Here is a 25224-nt window from a genome sequence, read left to right on the forward strand (position 1 = left end):
GAGAGACTGAGAGAACACCTTTGATTACTGAATCAATTTGTGGTCGGAGGAGTTGGTCTTTCGTCTACGGGAAGATGGGCTCTTCCTTGATGGTTCAGGTTGGTTATAGGCTAGCCTGATTTACTGAAATGTATGGGTCATTCAGCGTACTTACGTGATTTGTTTCTAAATGCCTATTTATCTTTTAAAATCTTTGCCAGTATTCACATCCCTAGAATTTGTACACATTTTTTTCTGTATTTTTTTCTTTTAAAGACAGTGTCATAGAAAAATTTCCCGTTCTAATCCATGCCTAGAAAATTTAGAGGCATACATTTTAGGAATGTCAAGGATTTTGGACCTTGACTATTTTAAGTCTTACATGAAAGCTGTAAATATACTCTGTGGCACTGTTTGTTTCTACTGTTCACTGGATGATGACCTTAGTACTTTTTAATTTTGTTGTAAAGATTTGCATCAAAATTAGAAGCGTGGACAGGAAATTAATTTCTTGAGAGTTCATCAGAATTCTGCACTGATTCGTGAGGAAGTGGAACTGTGTAAAGTTGATTATCTGTATTTTCAGTTACTCACTTTAAACTCTCAGGAAAATTTTTTCTGTTTCTCTCCACCCCCCAGATTTTCCTAATGGTAAAAATTAAACAATTTGAGCATTGCATAAAATTGGAAGCAAATCCAAGACAGAAAACAGATGTTTTATTAAATATGCATCTTTTTAAAAATGAATGTGGTTTGGAAAATTGTTCTGTTTGAGAGAAACATAAAGTCTGGGTTAGAAAAATTTGGGTGCAAATTCAAGTGATTTATGTTAATTGGAACATTTATATATACATCTAGACATATCCAGGACAACCCTGCTAACAACCTACCGATAAGGACTCTTCCCATCTGAGCATGCATTTTATTTTATTTTTTTAGCTACTCATGGACGTCTATCAAAATTAAACTTATTTCTCCCATTGTTCTTTTAGAAACTTAGCAGGTCACTGTGACTCAAAAGACAACTAAATAAATGATGAATGATAGTAGTTTTATTATTTTTTTTAATTGAAAATACCTCTGAACTATCTTTAGGTTTTAAAAAGAAGTTTACATTTTCGTGTTTTTGTGTATGTGTGTGCAGGGCTAGATGCAGACACTGGTCATGAGTGATGTCGAAACCTTGGGACCCCTTAGGTGTAATCCTGGCACAGACTTCGTGAGGACCCTGGAGTGTCTAGCGTAGCTACCATCTCCTTCTTTCCCCATGACAGACGTGGTCCTCCTTCAAAGCCATCTTCCATGCCATATCCTAAGAGTGTCCCAGAGTTGCTACCTCTTCTGAGCATGGCCCTCTCTATTCCTTTATCTCTGGATATAGGAAATCCTGCAATTGTATCTAAGTCCTTGCCTTGATGACGTTTTCCCCCAGGAGACCACAAGCTCCTTGAGAACAAGGACTGTGCCACATTCATCTTTGGAATTTCTTTTCTATCGTCATATCTTGTGCACAGCCTGTGTTCAACGCGCATTCGCGAAGTGAAATATCTTAGGATTTCTAGACAGAGTTTCCTATACATTATTTAGGTACCAGAGAATAAAATCATATTCGTAACCTATTGAAAAGTCCTAACTCCGTCAGTGTCCTCCTTTATGAAAATATTTATACGCTTTCACCTTATGTTCTAGGTATCTGTTTGACCTACTACCCAGGGCGAATTGGAATGGCTGTGAATGTCTCTATGAAGCCCCAAGTCTTTAGTTGTAAAGGTGAAATTATGTGGAGAGGCTTCTTTGAAACATTGTCATAGCGTGGAATAGATCATTCTTAGCTTCTACGTCTGATATTCCGCCAAAGGTCTGTATGCTTTGACTAATGTGTTCTCTGTATGGTAAAATTCCAATAAAATGACATAAGATATTTATGGTAATGTTTGCTAATATATTGGTAACTCATAAATATTGGTTTCCCTTGAGCATTTAATATGAATCATCTCAGGCAATATTTGTTTTTACAAGAAGCTTTTATAGATGAGTCAATAACATACTAAGTATAGCGTAAGTCTTCACAAGTGGTCTGTATATGGTAGGGTGTAGTTTCACATGAAAACAAATCATAAAATGTAATTTCTTATTAATTTCCAAATAATCAGCTATCTGTCATCATATTTATCTGTCTTCGGGACTTCTGTAATAGGTCATCCAGCCCAAATTTACTGGTAACATCAACAGTGTTTTAATCTAGAGAACTGAGCCTTTAACCTTTGAAATATCTTCTTAGCCACACGGCTCTATCTTATAACTTAGCTTCCGATACATGAAGCAAAGCTTATGACTTCATGGACCCCCCATGAATCATATAGCAGAAAACAAATGAGAAAAATGAAGACGTGATTACTTGAACATAGGTCAGTGTTAGTGATCAGCATTCTACTTAGATACCAGTCCTTAGCAGCAAGATGCCATAATAGGCGGGCGCAATAAATGGTCATTTTCCTTCTCTGACCCTTTGGTGTTTGGAGGTTTCTAATACCAAAAGCCGTCTGAGAGAATGTTATGTTGCAAATTCACACATGTGGGGCTATCCTTTGAGAAGAAAAAAAAAAAGAGAGAGAATGTATTTCGCCTTGCATAGCAGGAAAAATAGTAGAATTGTCACCGAACACAAAAAATCCGTCTGCCCTATGCACAGTGAGGCCAAACAAACCGAAACTTCGGAGTTTGGAGCAGACAGAGGTTTACTGCAGGGCCGTGAAAGGAGACAGGTGGCTTCTCTCCAAAAACCCCACAACTTTTAGCAAAGCATTTTTCAAGGCCCGGTGAGGGAGGGGCATCCCAGGGTGTGTGTTCAGCTCGTGCCCGGTTCTCTGACGGGTTGATGATGAGGTCACAGGGCAGTGTCACAAGGGTGCCAGTTGGTCTGGGGGCTGTGTGCTAGAGGTCATCAAATTGTTAATTTCTTCCTTGTGCTGGTTTTTAGCATCTGAAAAAACTCAGGAAAAAGGCCTGAGATACAAGACCTATAGCACCTCAGACAGGAGCTGCCACAGGAGATGTGGGGGAGGGGTCTCTGTCCCGGGAAGGGCCCCTGGGGTCCTGCTCGGGTTACGGAATCTGTGCTGATGGTAGTGACCGGGGCCCATTAAGAGAAGTGGAGTTGGTGAGGTAGGCAAGCAGCGTGGATGGAATCATTCCTGACATGGGAATTAAATCCTACAGGATGTGAATATTTTGTTCCATCAGTGTCAGATTTGCAAAAAAAAAAAAAAAAAAGGAAACTCATGCACATACTAGTTACTGAATGTTTCTCTCTCCCTCGTGCACCTAAAAAACACATACACGAAACCCAGCAAGCCAAGAGGCAAACAAAAACTCACCCTAAAATAATAATTCAAATACATGTTTCTCAACCCTATCCCAAGGCAGAAAAGAGTCAGCTACCAGACATAACTCACTAATTTTTGTAGACATCTCCTGACACACAGCTAGTTAACTTGGCAGCTGTGAATTTGACAATTACCTGTGGGTGTGAGCCAAGATATGACCTCTGATCAAGTGAAACAGAAACAGAGCCAGTTTCGAAATTGTGATATTAATCGTGCAATGTTAGAATAGCTAATAGTACGTGTGTGTTTGCTGTATGCATCACGCGTGCAGTGAGACTGTCTTTGGTCCTGATACCAAATAACCTTTTTGTCCCTGATGAAAACTGTGTCAGGTGTAGATTCGCACAGACTGGGGACTGAGCATGGCACAGAGAAAAGACATTAGTGGCTCCACTTGAGACAATGTATGCTGATAGCCGAACTACCTGCTTTGAGCCCTACTGGACCCTTGACAGCTTTGTGATCTTGGCCAGTTCGCTAATACCTCCTGGATTTCGTTTTTTTCAAACAGTGGAGATAACGCTCCCTTTTGTGCTCACTGAGAAGGTTAAAAAGAGTCTGTATGGGAATTACCTGGCGGTCCAGTGGTTAGGACTCAGCGCTTTCATTGCTGGGGGCCCCGGGGGCCATCCTTGGTCTGGGAACTACGATCCCTCAAGCCATGCTGTATAGCTAAATAAATCAATAAATTAAGTAGAGAGTCCATGTATAAAACGGTATCTTAAAGGTTGACCCACCATATACATGTCACCTGTTATAACAGTTCCTATTCGATTTGGATGAGGAGGCGGCTTGATTCTGTGAAAAGCGTGTGGTCTTTGAACTCAGGATAGACGTAGCTCTGACTCTGCCTCATGGCTTAAATGTATCGTGGGAGCTAACGTCTGAGTATCAGTTTTCCTAAATGCAAAATACATGCTATGATACCTACCCTGCGCGGCTGTAGAAGGGTCAGCAATAATGAATGCAGTTAAGATGGTTGGTACATATGAAGTCATTTCCACAAATATATTTTAACCAACAATATGTACTTATATAGCACAGGGAACTCTACTCAGTGCTCTGTGGTGACCTAAATGGGAAGGAAATCTAAAAAAGAGGGGATATACGTATATGTATGACTGTTTCACTTTGCTGTACAGCAGAAACTAACGTAACATTGTAAAGCAACTATACACGCCAATAAAAATTTTTTTAAAAACACAATATTGGGACTTCCCTGGTGGCACAGTGGTTGAGAGTCCGCCTGCCGATGCAGGGGACATGGATTCCTGCCCCGGTCCGGGAAGATCCCACATGCCGCGGAGCGGCTGGGCCCGTGAGCCATGGCCGCTGAGCCTGTGAGTCCAGAGCCTGTGCTCCGCAACGGGAGAGGCCACAGCAGTGAGAGGCCTGCGTACCGCAAACCGCCCCCCAAAAAAATAACCCACAATATGTATGAAATAGTAACTACATGTTCTATCAAAACCGTAATCAGACTATGACCCTACCTTCCTACAACTTAGTAATGGGCTGACTCATTAGCTATGAAACCCAAACACTTTACGTGCTTGGTACTAATATTCCTTAAGGCTCGAAATGCGTTCAGTGGTTTATCCTTTTTTCCCGCTCACCATCCTTCCTAGAGATGTAAAATGGTGAGTGATTACGTGGGTAGTCTGTCCAAATGTCTCACAAGGAGTCACTTGCTTTGTTGTGATCCTCTCACTCGTAAGCAGAAAGAAGCAGGGTTGCTTGAGAGTCATCCTTTAAAGAGAAGGTTCCATGGTGAGATGACAAGAAATGCACCAAATGGTCCTAAGATGAGAACTGATCAGTTAGAGCCTCGTCTTGTCGTATGAGAGCTGAGAGAACGAGGCAGCTTGGATCTTGCCCATCTGACCCACTGCTGTAAGGGGGAAAAAAAAATCTCTGCAGGCTGAGGATCAGTTCTTGCAAACAAACGACGTCTAACATATTGAGTGGCTTTCGCAAAATAAACTGTGCAAGGATTTTAAATTCTTAATTTAGATAAACTGCATCGAACAGAGACATGGACTAAATTGATTATTCATCGTCGATGAAAATTTAATGGTGGCCAGGTGAAAGCAGGTGAGAAGTAGATTGGTGACCTCCAACCTTTATTCTGAATTCTCAAATGGCCTGTGGACTCAAGTGGTTGGATATAGAATCTACAATTTACCATAACTGTGTAGGTGTCCTTTCTTGACTAGTTGCTTGAATTATTAGGGCATCAGTTAAGAATTACTTTATGACACTACTAGCTAGTTTTTGTAATTACCCAAAAGAAAGCTTAGAAGGAATGTAACAAGGGTTTTGAAAGAATGGCACCAACTCTTTTACTGAGTGTATTTCTCTCTCTCTGTCTCTCTCTCTGTCTCTGTCTGTCTGTTTTATTTTAACAGGGAAAAATGTGCTGAGATGGAAAAGAAATCAAGTAGATTTTCCATGGTGGCGTTTTTAAAAGCATCTTCTTAGAAGGACAATGTAATTGTAAGTATGACAAAAAGTCATTGATCTCCGCTGCCTTATTTTGTGGATGCATTTACAGCCTGGTTAATTCAAATCTGGCAGTGCTTTCAGAGTACTTTCGTGGTAAAAATTGTTTTGTTTTTTAAAAAAAAAAATCTATTTGAAATTCACCGAAGTACAAAGCAGAGATTTTAAGCTCATTGGGAGCACACATACTGGCATGCTTTGTGAATTTAGGATTGCACAATAATTATTTGTTTCTCCAAATAGCCACAGTGCAGAGTATAGCTCATTGATGAGGCAAGAAAGTCAGCCCTCCTTCTGAAATTCACCCTCATCCCCACTGGCCACGGAAAACCCACTTTCTTCTACAGTAAGCATCTCAAGCCACCAGGGCCTTTGAATGGCCTCAGCATTTCATTTGATCACTTTTTGTGTGTTGCCCCTGAAGAGTGTGATCCAAAACATCAGACATACTTTCTAATGCAGGCTGTGGGCCCACTGAGGCCACGGGATCCTTCTCTTTCTCTGAAAGCCAGAAATAGAGCATAGCCCAGGGAAGGGGAAATGGGTAGAATACTTTGACGATCTCTGTTTCTGAGCATACATTAATGAAGATATTTTACAAGTCAAAATTGGGACCCTTTCACCCCATTTAAATTTCAGAAAGGATGTGTTTTAATATATTTCAAGTAAATGGTCAATTCAAGCCCTGCTGAGGCCGCTTATATGATTACATGGATTAAATACTGGCTGTTTACCTACTTTCTTACCATTCTGAGTGCCATAACTTCTAAACATTTTTCGGAATTTAGACCACCAGTGGCTTTTGAGTATCTACAGTTAACCACCTAATTTCCCTATTTTTACTCTGTAACAAACTTCTGCACCTTTCCTGGATTCTAAAAAATTGTCAAGGTCACATCCTTCATTGTACTCCTCTTTCTAAAAACTAGATTTCCAAACTCCTTTTCCTATTTCCTGCTATTAACAAAGTGCTAGGTTTTTCTTCTCCAAAGGTAATTTGTAATGAATAAAGAAAGACTACTCCTGTCCCCCTTTTTTGGGGGTTACCATGCAAATTTGGAAGATGAAACAGGTGAGGATATACAGTTCAACAATCCATAAGAGCACATTATGTAAATCCCTTTGTCTTCTGAATTTCGAAACCCCCTTTTGTTTTTTCATTGTCATTTTCTTTTTTCAATCTGGAGGAGCATTAATATATAACCAAGGCTTGAAGGTGCACAAGTGTTTGTCTTCTTTGTCGCACCACCAGCCTTTCGAACAATAAGCCTATGCAGCCTTGATTGTAATCATTTCCGGAGCTGCCGTGCAAGGAGCAGTCAGTTTAATGTAACCAGCCCATCCTGGTTCTGAGGAGAAGTGGTCGTAATGGGTCTGGCATCAGGCTCAGAGCTGTAGACGGCACAGCTCCGAATACGACAGCTTGGATTATGAAAGCCGAAGGGAATGTGATATAAAGCGCACCATCGGGGGAAGGAAGTGAGAATTTATGAACTGGGGAAGACTCCTTACTTTTTTTTTGTTTTTTTTAATTTAATTAATTTATTTTTTATACAGCAGGATCTTATTAGTTATCTATTTTATACATATTAGTGTATATATGTCAATTCCAACCTTCCAATTCATCCCACCACCACCCCCCTCCCCGCTTTCCCCCCCTTGGTGTCCATACTCTTGCATTTGCAAGCACTGGGTGTTTATCCATCTGCGCGTTTGTGCTAGAGTCTGACTGCTTCTCTGATAAGGGGAGGCCTTTGGAGTGCCACTTTTGGGGTGGGCTTGATGAGTGGTGATGCTATGTTGGAACTTTATTGTCTCCCAAGGATGGCTTGGCTGAAAAACTAAAGACAAAATTTTGAGTTTTCCTTTCCCAGAAACCTCAAGACCCCAAGTGACAACTAAAGTCTCTGTGACTCTTTAACTGGACTGATGGTCATTTACAAGGGGTACAGGGTTCAGTGGGGAAACACAAAGACCTGTGAATCAGGGCAGTTATGTTGTTATCCAGGTTTGCTACTCATTAGCATGTTTTCGATGGTCAGGCTTCTGACATGCTTGAATAATAGAGATGTATGTATTCATTCCCTTTTCACTATGAAGAACTTATGATTATAAATGAAGAAAAACATCTGTCTAGGAAGCAGAAAGAATTCATTAAGCCTACTGAATACTTGAACATTTCAACTTATGCCCGTTGCATCTAATTTTCCATACACCGTTGAATGAACCCTTTCTGGTTTTGTAACCCTGTTAAAGGAAGTGCTTTGCAATGGATTTTCGTGGTCATCGGGGATGCTGTTGGTGAACTCATGTTAGACATTCCTTAATTTTTTCCCAAAGATGGCTTAGTTCAGTTCAAAACTGACAACCAAGAACAATGCCTTTCATGGCACTCCTGGAACTATGATTTTCATTTCTAAGTGAAGGGATCCAGGGATGAACCAGAATTAGGATGTTTGGCATTTTATGTTTGGACTGAATTTGCTAGTCTATTGAAGATCCTGACACTCAGGGTTATGCTAGGGGCTAATACATTCGAACATTGAGGTAGTTTGTTTATACGCTACTTTGTTCTGGACACACATTGTCCAAATGAATCTTTTATTAAAACATTTTGTGATTCCGAGGAACACAGATTAGTTATGTAAATCAATTTGGTATAGTAGCTGAGTTATAGACTTAAATACAATGATAAAAATAATAATGTTAAATAATATAGGGCTTCCCTGGTGGTGCAGTGGTTGAGAGTCTGCCTGCCGATGCAGGGGACGTGGGTTCGTGCCCCGGTCCAGGAAGATCCCACATGCCGCAGAGCGGCTGGGCCCGTGAGCCATGGCCGCTGAGCCTGCGTGTCCGGAGCCTGTGCTCCGCAACGGGAGAGCCACAGCAGTGAGAGGCCCGCGTACCGCAAAAAAATAAATAAATAAAAATAATAATATAAATATAATATAGGTAATATATAATTATGTATAATATAAATATGTTACAAATATAACAATAAACTAATATAAATAGGAATTATTTGGGGGCCTCCTTGATCCTTTTCTACTTAACTATTATCCAAACCCGTAATATTACCTTGTACTAATACTACACTGCCTATTTTTTTCCTAGTTTAATGCTTCCTTTCTGCCAAAAAAGTATATGTTAGACTGGAAAAAAGGGGCAAATGTATCATTAAAGAGATCATCTTACACTATTTATATATATATATATATATATATATATATATATATATATATTTTTTTTTTTTTTTGGCCATGCCACGTGGCATGCTGGTTCTTAGTTGCCCAACCAGGGATCAAACCTGCACCCCCTGCAGTGCAAGTGCGGAGCCTTAACCGTTGGACCGCCAGGGAAGTCCCTATAAGTTTTTTTTTTATGCATAAGCTAATTTTGTTTGACTTTTGGAGGCGATCAATAAACTCAGTCTTGAGTAAGTGACCATGGAACATGACCTAGGCTAAGGTGAGCCAGCTGTGGCCTGTGGGTGACTCAGTTTTTAGGAGTAGCGCCTTTTATACGACAGTGCCAGAATTCAATGGTTGCAGTAGAGACGGCATGGCCGTCATTTGACCCTTTACGTCCTTTGACCCTTTACAGTGAGTTTGCTGATCCATACTTAAGGACATGACCGGATTCTCTGGGGAGTTGGGAGGGTAGTTCATGGTGATTATTTTGGATCCACAAACTGCTAACAAATATTAACATATAACAAATTATCAATACTCTAGATATCTGCTCTCATATTAGGAGTTCTATGAATGCACTACTAGTCTCATACAGCAGGTGTCTGTAATCTGGAATCTGGGATGCATGCATCCCTGGGGTCTGGGAGCTCCCTGGAAGTTTACAGGTGAACCGACTGTATATGCACCAGGGGGAGAACCTATGGCCATCCACAAGAAAGCATACATGGTGCAGCCACACTGATTAGCGTGGGTCGCCGCTAGCTGTTGTAGTGATAGCTTCCCATGGCTCTCTGATCCTTTAGGCTAAGGTTCATAATTACGTACCTTGACCATGGGGAACCATCTTGACTGGTTTTGCCATGCCTTTGTTCATTTGTTTCATGATCTAGAGGAAGGGAATGCTTGATTAAGCACAAGCAACTTTTTTAAAAATAAATTTATTTATTTATTTTTGGCTGCGTTTGGTCTTCGTTGCTGCACGTGGGCTTTTTCTAGTTGTGGCGAGCGGGGGCTACTCTTCATTGCGGTGCACGGGCTTCTCACTGCAGTGGCTTCTCTTGTTGTGGAGCACGGGCTCTAGGCGCACAGGCTTCAGTAGTTGTGGCGTGTGGGCTCAGTAGTTGTGGCTCACGGGCTTAGATGCTCCGCGGCATGTGGGATCTTCCCGGACGAGGGCTCAAACCCGTGTCCCCTGCATTGGCAGGCGGATTCTTAACCACCGTGCCGCCAGGGAAGTCCCTTGCTCAACTTTTTAATGAAGTGCATTCCATACCGTTAAAACCAGGGAGTTCACTGATTCCATTTTTGTGTGCGTGAGAGCATTTGCAAGCCAGGTAATTCTGACTCAGCATGCTTCCTTGAAGTGGGTAATTAATATGAAGAGGGAGTGGAATTGTTTTGTCTTTCTGTGGCAGGCTGTTGCATGTCACACACTTGGGCGTGCTGTGGACCTGTAGTAAATATTAACAAGGTATATTTTTCTTGTAGATGATTAAGGATCGTTTGCCTAAACACACGCCTTTAATGTGCCCTACTTCTTTCCCTTTCCACGATGACTCTGCTGAAATAAGATTTTCCGTTGTGTTCCTAAATATTTATTCAAGCATGATGTGGGGCAATGGGGAATATGGAACACTTAGGACTTAAATGAGGCAGCATGTGACATAATCTACATGAGTACTGTTAGCGCATGGGACTGGAGAAATGGTCCTGTTCCTTTACGTGAACCTTCCCAGGGTCCTTCTTGGCAGGCGATTGGAAATTTAAGTAGAGAAAATTCAGTCTTCTTTGTTCCTGTCACAGCACAAGGCACGTAGAAGGTTCTCAGTAAATGCTGGATAAATGCAGGTCAACTTCACGCTGTAGTTTAACAGGGACAGGTGCTTCCTGGAAACCAGTAGCCATAAGGTCTAGCCCGGGCTGAGGAGCGCAAGTGGGCAAGTGACCTTGGACTAGTCCTCTTACCCCCTCCTGTGCCCTCAGCCTGCGTGATGCCAGCTTTATCCAACTACAGAAGGTCCTATCCTGTGCAAGACGTTTCCCTGCACATTGGTCCAGAGCTGCCCAGCCTCTGAGTGGATGTGGCTCTTTTCCATCGTGCAGAAAATCCTTCTGTGATTCTTTCATATCAGATGGAGAAAACAAAGTCAGTCCGGCTCATGTTAGTTATGCTTTAGGAAACCAGACATCTTCTTTTGACCCAGGGATGAATCGGTATTATTTTACTCCTTGCATTTTGTGAATCTGGGTGGAGAAGAAAATATATGCCGTGTCTCATGACATTTTGCTACGGGTGATAACAACTTGGAAGCAGTGGAGTGTTGATTCTAGAGATTTTTTTTTTTTCCTGCTATTTGTTCTGGTCTGGTTAATATGCATGGAAGAATATAAATTATTTAGCATTGGCTTATCTGTAATTAAGTCTTCGAAATGGACTATGATTTTTAGCTGATATATTTTCTTCTCAATTACTTAGAAAATGTAAGCCGTCCTTGGGGAATGGTTAGTCTTTCACTTGTCCTTTTAATGGTAATTGACTGGCTTATTCAAATTATGCTGTTCTGGGAAGAAGGTTAACAAAATCTGGCAAGGTAATAAGCAAATGGTGTCCGATGAGCACTCTGCGTCCTGGATACGTGTCCTGATTAATTTCTCACCTTCCCAAAGTTGCAGATTCATCATGAGGGTAAACTGGGAAAATGGGAAATACATCAGCTACAGAGTTTAAATTTCCCAACAGGTGTTCCTTTGGTCTCTTTTGCTGCTGGTATTTACATGGAGTCTTTTATAATCCATAGTTATTTTAAAATCTCAACTAATTTAATTCTTTTGATATTGTAAGTTATATTTTTAAAATACTTAAACCAAGTACTTGCTCAAAAAGCAATGAATGAGGGTAAATTGCGGCTGAGCGTGGAATCATGGTCATTTGTTATTTTATGCTTGGAAATGTCAGATTATTGTTGGAGCATTTTACTGAAACCAATCCCAGTATTGACCGTTGTTTACTGTAGCTTAATCTTCGCAGGTATTTTTAAATCATTACCATTTCAGTGGTCAAGTCTTTGAACCCGTCTCTGAAATGATGTGACGTGAACCACTTAAAAAATTTTTGAAAGGAGTAAAGTAGCACAGAATGAGTGAGGATCCAGGGATATCTGACCAGAATTGAACTGATTTGAGGATAAAGTCCATTTCATTGCATTGCCTTTCAAAGTACAGAGGCAACATTGGAAGTCATTTTCCACAGTGGCGCCATCTTGTTTCTGCACAGCTGAAGATCAATGAATTGATCTTCTATCTTCAGGATAAATTGGAATAATTCTTTTTCATGTTGAAACGGCTAAACTGCTTTGGAAAGAAACATCAAAATGATGTAATGTTTCAGGACTTAGGGAGACCACTCTAAAGCTCTGATGGTGTAGGCTTCTCACAAATGTTTTCCGCTAGCTGCTGGTTGAGAATCTTTCTGATCAAGTTCTTTCTAAGGGCCCCTCTACGGGGAGATGCAATGTCCGTCTTTCACATCTGAAAGGCACCCTCCTGAAGCCTCACCGCTACATCTGCTGTATTTTTCTCAGCCAGTCTTGTTGAAGGAAGAAGTGAAAATGCATTTTCCTCACTTTCCACTCTTTTTGCAATCTGTTAATTTCCTACCGCCGCTGTAACTGGTGATCTCAAACTTAATGGTTTGACACACAGGACACAGTATTAACAAATTCAGTTCCGGAGGTCAGATGTCTGGGGCAAAGACCAGTGTCAGCAGGGCTGGTTCCTTCTGGAAGGCGATGGGGAGGATCCATTGTGTTGCCTTCTCTCATTTCCAGCGTACCTTGGTTCATGGTCCCACATCCCATCACCACCTCTGTCTGCTTCAGTTCTCACATCTCCTTCTCTGACTCTGACCCCTGCCCCTCCTTTAAAGGACCTTGTCATTCCACTGGGCTTGCCCAGATAACCCGGGGGCATCTCCCTATCTCAAGACCCTTCATTTAATCCCGTCTGCACAGTCCGTGTAACGTTCTCTGCCAGGGAAGGTTGTATGTTCTCAGGGATTCTGGAAAGTCAGAAGCGGATGACTTTGGAGGGCATTGTTCCACCTGCCACCCTTAGAAGGCTATGAGCCTGTGAGGACCAGGAGATACATGTCACCTGTCACCTTCAGGGACCCCTACACCATCCATCTCCTTCATTGGCATGCTCTCTCCTCCATCTGTCTCTCTCTCTCTCTTTTTTTTTTTTGTTTGGCTGTGCCATGCGACATGCGTGATCGGAACTCCCCGAGCAGGGATCGAACCTACAGCGCCCCCTGCAGTGGAAGCTCGGAGTCCTAACCACTGGACCGCCGGGGACGTCCCCTCTCCTCCACCTCTTTGCCAGCATCCTTGTTCCTCGTTTTCCCCGCTTGCTAGCATTCTCTTCACTTCCTTTCTTCCCCACGCCCCTTCCTTCTTCTTTTCTCCTCTCCCTTTGAATCTCGCCCTCTGCCCTCGATGGAGGCTGTGTGTACGAGATCCTCACGTGTGTGAACAAAGACTGGGGGCCTTTGGTAACTTGACCTCAGGCTCCCCTCTCTACCCCATCTCTGACATCCATCCACATACCCCCTGTCCCAGGCATATCATGCCATTCAGAACCTTCCAGACCCAGCCCTGTTCCCTTTCAGACCTCCATGTCTCTTGCAGGGATGCCCCCCTTTGCTCCCTCAGCTGACCGTTCTTGCAGCTGGAAAAATTCATTTCAACCTTCTGATTCCATCTGCACCCGGACGTCACTTCTCAGGGAAGCCTTGCTCCCCCCCTAAAATCCATTCCTGAAGACAGCATCTCCGTGATGATGGGGTCCCCCTGCCTCTTTAGTGTCTCACTTCTCTCCTAGACGAAAAATCTAAGTATTGGAGATATTTTAGATTGCTGTAACCTTCACCTCATCTGACACAGTGTCCCCTACACAGTGAAAAAATATTGATCAAATTAATGTCATGATAAAACAGCAGCGACAAAGACTGTGTTTAGAGGTAATCTCACTGCGCTGCCATCCGTGTCTTATACTTTTATGTATTTGTATTATTTCCGTAGTGCGTGTATCTGTGTAAATTATAATAGATTATTGAAGAAGTCACGATCCTCTTGGGAGTTCTTTGTGCCTCCTGCTAAAACTGAGCAAGTCTACACGGAGTTGTCAAAAGAGGGCAGGTGTTCCAAGTGACCTGAGCAGTCCTCATCCCACACGGGTTAGTCCTCATATTCCTGAGAACTGTCGGTGCCCCAAGGGAGGTGAGAATTATGTTCCATCCTGAGCGCAGAGAATGATTGTTACTGTCACTCCAAGGGAATGAGGCAAAATATTGGTGTCTCCTAATGCAATAGTGTTTTCCTCCAAGAATGCTTTGCCTTCACTTTACTTAAAGAAAAATGTCGGCCAGGGTGGTGGAAATGAACGGCTAACCTTGTGCTGGTGGATAGGATTCTGCTCCAGGGAAGAGACTAAAGAGTAATATTTTCAAAATACCATCGAGAGATGAAAGTGAACTTTAAAAGAAAAAAAAATGCTGTCAGCAATTTAGACCTCCTGAAGGTCATGTGGAGAATTGCTTAACTGGAGTTATTGCAACTATGAGCACTAACTTTTTCTTTTTTGAGGAATGGCCTAGCCAAAGATTTTTTTTTCCTTAACCCAGTTCTGCTGCTAACTTTCTTTTTATAAATAGTAAACAGACATGTCCGATGTTAATGATAATAAACGAACACATTACACTGGAACACGTTCATCTGAATTTGTATCCTGGTACAGCTTTTTGTTTGTTTATAAATTTATTTATTATTATTATTATTTTTGGCTGCATTGGGTCTTCGTTGCTGCACGCGGGCTTTCTCTAGTTGCTGTGAGTGGTGGCTTCTCTTGTTGCGGAGCATGGGTTCTAGGCACGCGGGCTTCAGTAGTTGTGGCTCGCAGGCTCAGTAGTTGTGGCTCACGGGCTCTAGAGCGCAGGCTCAGTAGTTGTGGCGCACGTGCTTAGTTGCTCCGTGGCATGTGGGGTCTTCCCGGAACAGGGCTCGAACCCGTGTCCCCTGCATTGGCAGGCAGATTCTTAACCGCTGCACTACTAGGGAAGTCCCTGGTGTAGTTTTATAAAGGAAGGTTTAGTTGAGGCCTCTCCCATGTGGAAGTTCACTTAGTCCTTTTGTTCTCTCGAATGGCTCTTGTTTTAATTTCTAAACTGAACTTATTTCCTAAAGCTACACATTTTTTTGAGCTAAGTATTATTATTATTATTATTATTATTATTCCCATTTTACAGATAAGGGAGTTGAGGCCCAGAGACGTTAATCAACTTGCCCAAGGGCACACAGCACACAGTGGTGGAGCCAGGATTGGAATTAAAGCTACACATTTAATTTTCTAAGACAAAAGGAGCTAAATTTACTTAAAACTTGAAGGGCTCTTAGTGTCTGGACATTATCAGTCATTTCCTATGTGCTCTTAAAAAGGTAGCTGCCAGGCTTCCCTGGTGGCGCAGTGGTTAAGAATCTGCCTGCCAGTGCAGGGGACACGGGTTTGAGCCCTGGTCCGGGAAGATGCCACATGCCGCAGAGCAACTAAGCCCGTGTGCCACAACTACTGAGCCTGTGCTCTAGAGCCTGCGAGCCACAACTACTGAAGCCCGCACGCCTAGAGCCCGTGCTCCGCAACAAGAGAAGCCACCGCAATGAGAAGCCCGTGCACCGCAATGAAGAGTAGCCCCCCCTTGCCGCAACTAGAGAAAGTCCACACGCAGCAACGAAGACACAACACAGCCAAAAAAAAAAAAAAGGTAGCTGCGTTCAGCATGGTAACTATTAGATGACAGGGAATAATAAGGAAATGTCTCTGGGAAGGAAGAAAGGATCAAAGGGAGACCACAGCCCAGCCCTGTACGGCAGGAACAAGCCACCTCTTTCTCCGTCGTCTTTTCTGCCCACGACATGAACCCGAGCTTTGCTTTCATCTCTGTGATTTGCAGTTACTTTTTAGTCCTGAGAAAGACGTACTTGCTCCCTCCAGCTGACGGATCTGAGAGGTCGGGATTCAAGTGCCCAGTGGTCATGACGGATAAACCTGCCATCAGTGACAGCCGTGTAATAGGGTGTGAACCCAGCATTGATTACATTGGGACATTACAGTCAGAGCAGCCTCATCCAGTTATCAGACCAGGGTGCCCCCTCATGCACACCACGAGATAGCTCTCCTCGTATTGGAATGCCACAACATTTGTACAAGTAACAACGTTCTAAATTTTAGCCTACTCTCATGCTTTTAAAAAATGAGTTACTCTGAGCCCTTGACGCTCACAGGAGGTGGTTGACCTTTAGGATACTCCAGTCCCATGTGTCTGGAATGATCTTGATGCTAAGATGACATGAGCTGAAGCCTTACCCATTGCCCTTGAGTTTATTAATATTTTGTAACCTTGGTGCACAAAATCTGCCCTTTTCCCTTGTCATGCTATAATCAGTGGTTTGGTGTTTTTTAGTTCTTAGTCAGTCTGTGGGAGCTTTCTTAGCTCAGGACTTCAGAAGATTGAGTTGATGTTCTCTCTTTGCCAGTCCCATGGAATTTAGGTTTCCGTCATTTTACCTGAGTTAGTAAACTATTTTAGCACGTGTGCGTGTGTGCACACACACACACCACACACACACACCACACCACACCAGACCCCTACAAAGATGAATATATGCTTAGCATTTCTATATTTTACCCTTTTTTTAGAAAAAGTCATTGAAGGAGTGTTTTCTTCCCAAGCTCTTTTGGACTCCAAGCATGATGTGGAATCACCTGCACAGTGGTTCTGATGGTGGCCACCACTACATTGCAATACTTTATTTCAAATAAATGAGTCAGTGCCCACTAGGATGATTTTACATGCATGTGTTGCTTGACAGTTTTCAAACCTGCCTTCACAGTCGTGGTCTTATTGGATTCTAGCAACAGGTTCGGCTGGCATATCTTGTCCCTTTTCCAGGAGTACATCCTGAGGTGTAAGGGCTTGAAATGGTTGCTGGAGAAAAGTCACCGTAGGCTCCTTTTCAGTGATTATCTTCTCCATTGTGTACAGAAGGATCCTAGGAGCTGGTGCCTTCCCACAGGGAGTTGAGAGTGGGAAAATCAATATATTAATGCAGATAGGAATCCACCTGTATTCACAGTAAAACATATTGTGATCCTTAGTCAAGTATCAGAGAACTCAGTTGGTAAACATGATCACATTTAATCACGCTAAGTTATGTCATATAAGCAAGATGGCCTAACTACCCTTCTTAAGATGTTTTACAACATGGAATTCTGGTAATGTATCCTCATCCGTACCCCAGCCGTTATTTTTGGAGTCACAAGTTTTCTGCATTTGTGTGACCAAAAGATGGGCATCCGTGCTTTATTGCAGGCGGGCACAGAATCCACAGTAATATGTGAGAACACATAGGAAGACAGCTAAGGCTTACCTATCTCCAAGAAACCATCTGAATTCTGTCAGCCTCAGTCATCTTCCCACCTTTTAAATGCTGGGTGTATGAAATTGAAAAGATGCCTCCTGGTGTTCTTCACAAAGTTCTGGAGTTCCTACCATCAACCAGCAATTGTTTCGTGTTCAAAGGACATGATTCTGCCTGCGTTGTCTGCTGTGATTTGACCATTGACTAGAATTATTCATACATCTTGACCACACATCAAGGTATTATGCTTGTGTCATCAAAAATGATGATAAACAGAGTATTATCTTTTTAATTTATTTTTTATTGAAGTATAGTTGAATTACAGTGTTGTGTTAACTACTGCTGTACAGCAAAGTGATTCTGTTGTACATTTACATACATTCTTTTTTATATTCTTTTCTATTATGGTTTACCACAGGATGTTGAATATAGTTCCCTGTGCTCTACAGTAGGACCTTGTTTATCCATCCTATATATACCAGTTTGCATCTGTTAACCCCAGACTCACAGTCTATCCTGCTCCCACCCCCCTCCCCCTTGGCAACCACAAGTCTGTTCTCTATGTCCATGAGTATGTTTCTGTTTCATAGGTAGGTTCATTTGTGTTATATTTTAGATTCCACATGTAAGCAATGTCATATGGTATTTGTCTTTCTATGTCTGACTTGCTTCACTTAGTATTGATAATCTCTAGGTCCATCCATGTTGCTGCATTATGGCATTATTTCATTGCTTTTCATGGCTGAGTAATATTCCATTGTATATTTGTACCATATCTTTATCCATTCATCTGTCGATGGACATTTAGGTTATTTCCATGTCTTGGCTATTGTAAATAGTGCTGCTGTGAACATAGGGGTGCATGTATCTTTTTGAATTAGAGTTTTGTCTGGATATATGCCCAGTAGTGGGATTGCTGGGTCATATGGTAGCTCTATTTTTAGTTTTCTGAGGAACCTCCAGACTGCTTTCCATAGTGGCTACACCGACTTACATTCCCACCAACAGTGCAGGAGGGTTCCAAATAGGGTATTTATTTAAATGAACCATATTAGGGTAAGTGTTTTGCCCCCATATCGTCATTTCCCCTTGGACTTTGCCACCCTAGCCTTCTGCCTCCTGAATTTAGCCTTCTCTCTTTGGGTTATCAGTCATAGCAGAGGCTAACAATTACATAGCTCTTCCTCTGTGCTAGGACCTATTCCAAGTGCCTTTTTTTTTTAAATATATATAAATTTATTTATTTATTTTTGGCTGCGTTGGGTCTTCGTTGCTGCGCGCAGGGTTTCTCTAGTTGCAGTGAGCAGGGGCTACCCTGCGTTGAGGTGCGCGGGCTTCTCGTCGCAGTGGCTTCTCTTGTTGCAGTGCACGGGCTCTAGGCGCGCAGGCTTCAGTAGCTGTGGCACGTGGGCTCAGTAGTTGTGGCACATGGGCTCTGGAGCGCAGGCTCAGTAGTTGTGGCTCACGGGCTTAGTTGCTCTGTGGCGTGTGGGATCTTCCCCGACCAGGCCTCAAACCCGTGTCCCCTGCATTGGCAGGCGGATTCTTAACCACTGCGCCACCAGGGAAGTCCCTGAATATTGTATTTGCTAGAGATATAAATGAGATTCCGACTCAATTTTTTAAGAAAAAATTTATGGAAGTATAGTTGATTTACAATGTTGGGCCAATCTCTGCTGTCCAGCAAAGTGACTCAGTTATACACATATATATTCTTTTTCATATTCTTTTCCATTAGGGTTTATCCCAGGAGATTGGATATGGTTCCCTGGGCTCTACAGTAGGACTTTGTCGTGTATCCATCCTATATATACTAGTTTGCATCTGCTCACCCCAAATTCCCTGTCCATCCCTACCCCTCCCCCCACCCCTTGGCAACCACAAGTCTGTTCTCTATATTTATGCTCACTCAGTTTTTGAGTAAAGACCCCTGGGCTGAGTGAAAACACACATGGCCATTATGAACCCTTTAGAAGTAAAATGAACAGGAGAAGATACAGCTTGTGATCTTGAATTGCTTGGGTGACAAAGATGGCAGAAAGTGAGGAAATTCACTGAGGAAACGTCAGAGCTCAATGTTGCCAAATGTATTTTGCTGAGCATCTCATATCCCTACCCTCACTCCTGATTCCGGATCATTTTTCTGTGTAAATTTTCACTTTTAGTCCTATTTCTTACTTTTTTTGAGGTTGGTTTTCTTTTCCCCATTTAAAAAACATGTTTAAATGTTTAGTTGATTTACAATGTTTGGTTAATATCAGGTATACAGCAAAGTGATTCAGTTATATGTACATATATCCACTCTTTTATTTTTTTAAAAATTCTTTTCCCGGGGCTCCCCTGGTGGCGCAGTGGTTGAGAGTCCGCCTGCCGATGCAGGGGACACGGGTTCGTGCCCCGGTCCGGGAAGATCCCACGTGCCGTGGAGCGGCTGGGCCCATGAGCCATGGCCACTGAGCCTAGGCATCCGGAACCTGTGCTCCGCAACAGAAGAGGCCACAACAGTGAGAGGCCCGCGTACTGCAAAAAAAAAAAAATTCTTTTCCCATGTAGGCCATTGCAGAGTATTGAGTAGAGTTCCCTGTGCTCTACAGTAGGTCCTTATTAGTTATCTGTTTTATATATAGGAGTGTGTCAATGTCCATCCCGATCTCCCGATTTATCCCTCCTCCCTTCCCCCTGGTAACCATAAGTTTGTTTTGTACATCTGTGACTCTATTTCTGTTTTGTAAATAAGTTCATTCATTTGTACCCTTGTTTTTTAGATTCCACATTTAAGTGATATCATATGTTATTTGTGTTTCTCGGTCTGACTTACTTCACTCAGTATCATCATCTCTAGGTCCATCCATGTTTCTGCAGATGTCCAATTTTTTACTTATTTAAAAATTGTTTTAATCCTTTTTTAAAATTTTGTTTGGCCATACGGCACGGGGGATCTTAGTTCCCAGACCAGGGATCAAACCTGCGTCCCCTGCAGTGAAAGCACAGAGTCTTAACCACTGGACCACCAGGGAATTCCCCCCTTTTTTTTTCCTTTTTTCTTAGAGGCATCTTTGCCAGATAAAAATGAAGAAAAGAAATTAAATGCTTTAGGATTTGATATGTACATGAAAAACATTACATCCAGCTATTTATTCAATGACTTTGGAAAGCATTTAATTCAGTGTAATGAATTCTATTTCATGAAGTGCATCCTCCCTACTTCAAGGTGGTGTAATACCACCTGATTTGTTTTTTACTGAAGTATAGTTGCTGTACAATATTATATAAGTTACAGGTGTACAACATAATGATTCACAATTTTAAAGGTTATACTCCATTAATAGTTATTATAAAACTTTAGGTATATTCCACATGTTCTGTGATATATCCTTGTAGCTTATTTTATACCTAAGAGTTTGTTCTTCTTACTGCCCTCCTCCCATCTCTCCCCTCCCATCTCCCCTCTGCCCACTGGGAACCACTAGGTTATTCTCTATTATCTGTGAGTCTGCTTCCTTTCTGTTGTATTCACTAGTTTGTTAATACTACCTAATTTTATGCCATCCTGCCATTTATATGCCATTTATATTAAATCCAGGTCCTTGTCTAGTGGTATTTTTCTCAGAGTAAGAAAACTAAATGACTTCCTTGGACGTTACAGAATATGGATTGAACACACGTATTTTTTTTAATCCAAGTTCGATTGAACGCAAGCATTTTTTAGCCTCTTTTAAAACTCTAAACTCAGTTGATCTTCTGTTAGACCAGAGGTTTCCATCCATGTGGCAAAGCACTGTTTCTCCCCCTACTGCCAAGGAAATAGGTGTTTATTTGGAGGAACTGAATGCAAGAGAGAAGGACCCAGGGACTTCAGAATTAGTGGAGTGAGGACTCATTCACCAGACAAAACAATTAGGGAATTACATACATTCTGCATCCCAGTGGCAGGTGGTACCCTACTGCCCTCTACTTCCCTCCCAAGTTGAAAGCCACTAGACTTGTCCAGACACGTATGGGAGGCACCTTTTTAGGGGGAAACTGAATGAGCAGTGAAAAGAATTCCATAAGTAGCATTTGAAAGCCATTTGAGTAACTTGCTTTTTCACTGTATCGAAGTCCACCTGCTGAGGACCACAGCCTACTGACCCAGAGCTTATTCATCAGTGAGAAAAGATAGCCTCACATCCTAGATATTTTAGGGTAGCTTCCAATAAGAGAGTTTAAAAAAAAAAAAAAGAAAAATGGAAAAAAGTTATCTGGAGGAAACATACACAGCACCAACTAGAAATGTGAAAAAAGAAAAAAAAAAAACCCTCTCATCTATAACTTGTGGGAGATATGCTAAAATACCAATCCTTTAAAAAAGTGGGAATCCTATGAAAAAGTAACATAATAGCCAAATTAAAAAAAAATGGATTCAGACATAAATATGAAGATATTTCCTGTGGATAAAACCTGATGGAAAAAAAAGGAAAGAAAGAAAATTAAGTCTCAAGCTAGGAATTCATCATCCAAACAGTGGTTCCAGCAAAGGGTGACAAAGAATAAGAGGAGCACAAAAGACTTATAAATAATTTTCATTTTACCCCCATCATTGGACCATCTAAGCTTTCACACTTACATGGCACATTGGATGCCCAGCATGAGAATGAAATGAAATTCACGCCCGAAGCACACTGCTGTGAAATTTCCGAACAGCAGCTACACAGAGAAGATCCTAAGAGCTTGGGATCCTCAGAGCGGTTGGAAGGGCAAGTAGAAAAAGAGAAAAAACCCCGAATAATCAATAGTTAGAATGCCACAGGCCCTTCAAAGTGTTTCCCAAAGATTCAACGACAGAAACTTCCACAACCCTAGATAGAACTGATTTCCGACCTAGAACTCCACTCTGAACCAAACTATCCATGTGACGTCAGAGTCTAGAATTTGAACTCATGTATGGTCTCCAAAGATCCACTTTTCATGCCTTTTTTCTCAGAAGGCCGTGTGTTCCTTCAAATGGCAGAATACATAATGAATGGAAATGGTTTCCAAGAAACAATGGACGTCACAGAAAATAGCCAGAGGAACTGAGTCCCCAGTGCATTCCGGGCGGAGACTGGGGCACAAAAGGATGCTCCAGCGAGACATCAAGGAAAAAAAATAAACGGAAAGGAAATGAAGCATTTGATCCCGTGGAGACAGTCCTTGAGATGAGCGTTATTTCTCTGGGAGCGTTTAGAGAAATGAACAGTAGATTCACAGAAAGTATGAAGGTGAAACTGAGGCTGTTATTGTCTCCAGTAAAAACAGGTGATTCAAAAAAAGATTTTGTTACAGAGTACAGAGCTTGGTTCAAGAGTGACCATTAATTGCACGGTTACAATGATGTTTGTACTAGAAAATGAGATAAGCAAAAGTGTTGGAACCGTATTGGGAAATTTAGAGGCACATAGGATGGATCATCTCTAGATAGTATCTAAAAAAGACTTGTCAGGAAAAAGGAGCAAACTGTTTAGAACTACGATGGGGCATCGTTTAAGAAGTAAAGCTGAGACACCTGAGAATCTTTGCCTCGTGAGGTAGCCATGGTGATGGGGGAGCGCGTGGACCTTGGGGGAGGAATTTGCTGTTTGATGTTATTGTTGCTGCTGAAATAATACTTACAGTTTGGCTTTGAAGACAGCATACGAGTCTTTTCTTTGTTGAAACGAAATTTTTCTAAAGGAAAAATAAAATAAAACAAGACCCAATTGCCCCAGGTGTATCCCAGGTGGATACCCTTTTCTAAAGCATCATTTGGCCAATCGGGCGACCCATTAGAATCACCTGGAGGATTTGATAAATACCAACACCTGTGCCTCGACCCGCCCCCAGCCCAGAGACGCTGACAGAGTCCGTCTGGAGTGCAGCGTGAGTGGTGGCGTTTTTCACTTCTCCCCGAGGATTCTAATAAACAGCCACCTTTGAGAACCAGGGACCTACAGTCACACAGATTCCTGCCTCTTTAAAAATCACATCCACGGTTCCCTTCACCGAGGTAAGGCGCTTTCCCTTAAAAGATAAAATGAGGATATAACCTGAGCAAACTTCATTACTCAGTTGTTTTTTATTCCTTATTATCGGATGTGTTCTTTATAGAAAGGCAGTCATTGCTGAAAAATGACCTAATGCTTCTCTCAAAAAGCCTTTCATTTCTCTGGTGGTTTTCTTTTTTCTTTTTTTTAAACTGAAGTCACAGAATGTTCTCGTTGTGGAGCGCTTTGTCTGTCCTACAGGAAGCCCACTGGGTTGGTTCAATGGCACCGTTGCAGTTTAATTGTTCCACTTTTTCCTGTTTCTGGAATGGCGCATGAAGTTGAATTAAATACAATTATCTCAGTTAGTGTTTCCCGGGCAGTTGGTCATCCTAAGTGGCTCCTTGGGGGAGCTCCTTGCATTGTGCTGTCTGATTCCATGAGGTCCTTTCACTCGGGAGTGAGAGACATCATTACCGGCCCTAGAAATGTGTTCAGTGGTCGAGCATGCTGGCGTGGAAGCCAAAACTCCTTTCAGTATAATCTGGCCTTTCCCGAGCTTCTCCAGTGAGGAGTATTTTCTACCAGTCAGCACTGGCCATTATGAATAGCATGCTTTATCTTTTGCAGCTAGTATAGCCTACATTTCTTCAATGCACTTTAATAAATAAATATCAGGTGGGGTTTAGGTCTCTATATTATTAGCTGAGAAGCCAGGGACTCACCAAAGTTTATTTTTTATTTTATTTTATTTTTTGGCTGCAGCACGTGGCATGCGGGATCTTAGTTCCCCGACCAGGGATCGAACGAACCCTTACCCCCTGCATTGGGAGCACAGAGTCTTTCTTAACCACTAGACCGCCAGGGAAATCCCCGAAGTGTTTATTTTTGAAAAGTCCCTTTTATCCCAGGAGAAGCCCACTTATGAAATCCGTGCAGTGCTGACAGTTAGAGCTGGCTTTGTGATATGATCTAATCCTTGAGCCTTAAATGATGGATGTCACTGGAACTTATGTACTTGGGCTTTGGTTACAGACATCTGTGTTCCCTCCTGCCTTGAGGTCCCGTCCTGTGATCTGGAAAACCAGCCTATTAGCAGGAGATGGTTCTCCTTGGATGCAGGGCTGTGTCTCCATCCTGCCTCTTATGGTTTTCCTTTACCTGTTTTGAAGAGTTCGGGCTTCCTAACTTTACTCTTAGAATATCCTTAAAGCTAATGAATTTCTGATGTTCTTGAGTATATTTTTAAAAGTTCTTAATTTGTGAGTAAAATTAAGCATCCAAATGGGCCTCCTCAGAAGGAGGCTTCTAATTTTAAAAATCTCGGGGAAAGCAGCCACACACACGCACACGCACACGTACACGTACACACGTACACACATAAAGTTTATTTGTTAATACATATTGAAGGCAGTTATCTCAGCTGCCATAAATTCAGTGTTTTCCTAATGACCTAATTAACTCAAAGGTCATTCTTAACAGAGGCAAATTGTTTTGCATGTGGTCGTTTTAAAATCTCTTTGACGCAAACAGCCTGTGCTCCTCCAATATTTGAAGCTGCAAAGGAATTTAGTCTTCAAATGGCACCCTGGCTGTTGGTAAATTTCCACTCAGGGGAATTTGCCAGATGAAAATTTAACATCAAGGTTTTATATGTGTGTGTATCACGTCCTCTTCGTGATACTGTCAGGGGTGGGCCAGTGGAAAAGAACATGCA

At 42.1% G+C, this 25224-nt stretch overlaps 1 protein-coding gene across 4 annotated transcripts in view; it reads left to right on the plus strand.

Moving 5' to 3' along the window:
• The window catches only part of LOC308608519 (neuroligin-4, X-linked-like), a 325168-nt gene that overhangs the window by 148263 nt on the left and 151681 nt on the right, over window positions 1–25224 (plus strand). The window contains exon 5 of one of the 4 annotated variants that reach the window (XR_014014188.1): window positions 1669–1789. The exons of 2 other annotated variants lie outside the window; for them this stretch is intronic. The gene's annotated coding sequence lies outside the window, so the exon portion shown is untranslated. Of the gene's footprint in view, window positions 1–1668; window positions 1790–5814; window positions 5859–25224 lie in introns of those variants that run through there. One more of the 4 variants, XM_081221711.1, reaches the window with a different exon arrangement.

The sequence above is a fragment of the Mesoplodon bidens genome (assembly GCF_964165515.1).
Source record: "Mesoplodon bidens genome assembly, chromosome: X".
Lineage (NCBI taxonomy): Eukaryota > Metazoa > Chordata > Mammalia > Artiodactyla > Ziphiidae > Mesoplodon > Mesoplodon bidens.